The following is a 955-nucleotide window of genomic DNA, read 5'->3' on the forward strand; positions in this document are numbered from 1 at the left end:
CTCAGTTCGAAGAGTAGCGAGGAAGCCGAAATGAAGCCAGTTGACAGGGGACGGTCTGATGACCGCACTAGGTGTACCTTACCGAGGAAATTATCTGTTGATAGAGATCTGAACGCTAACAAGCCCATCCTCAGTAAAACTTTGTTGAAAACTCCATGAAAATCATTTCAATACCAAATTTCGTTTGTCCTAATTGATCATCGTTGCTCTTTTTGATTTAATGAATAAAATTATTGTCAAAACTTAATTTGGAAACTATCACCTATAGGGAATTCCACTAAACAAAACATTTAGGCCGCTTTTCACCAAGCGATCTTAAACCAGTTTAACGTCTGAAACTCAGTTTAACGTGCGAAACGGGTTTTACCAGAACCTTAAACTTAGTATGTGCTTAAACGCGTTTAAAGAAACGAACTGGCCGATTTCGAGCGTTTATAGCTTTAAACGCCGTTTAAAGACTTGATCTAACCTCACTGTCTAAAGAATTGTTGTTGTTGTCGGTCGATTGGAAAATAATAAAATAGAAATGGCACGTAGGCCAGTTTATAACTTAATTTTTAATAAGTCGACGAATATTTTATTGTTCATTAGGTACTTTGTCTGTCCCGTCTGTAATGGTGACTGTCTGTCTGTCTAAAGGATCTGAAAGGGCGTCCGCAGGACCTAATTTTCTACTTGTTTAAGTAACTTTTCAAATAGAAAATCTAATAAAAACGTGTATACCATAGTCATAAGCCATATACGAATGCACAAACCGTGCATAAACAAAGCAAACTTTAAAATTGTACGGTTAGTTCGAGCAGAAAGTTTGGGTTTGATAACGGATTATTGACGTCATGGACCCAAATGCTTCCTTAGTAAGATGATTTTGCGATGAGGGTCGTAATATTTCTCACTTTTGCAACGATGCCAGTGTTTCCAGTTTCTTAAACTGCGTTTCAATAAACGCAGTTTG

This window comes from Dendroctonus ponderosae, unplaced genomic scaffold (genome assembly GCF_020466585.1).
Source record: "Dendroctonus ponderosae isolate FM_Combo_2020 unplaced genomic scaffold, Dpon_F_20191213v2 Dpon_F_20191213_4, whole genome shotgun sequence".
In the NCBI taxonomy this organism is placed as follows: Eukaryota; Metazoa; Arthropoda; class Insecta; order Coleoptera; family Curculionidae; genus Dendroctonus; species Dendroctonus ponderosae.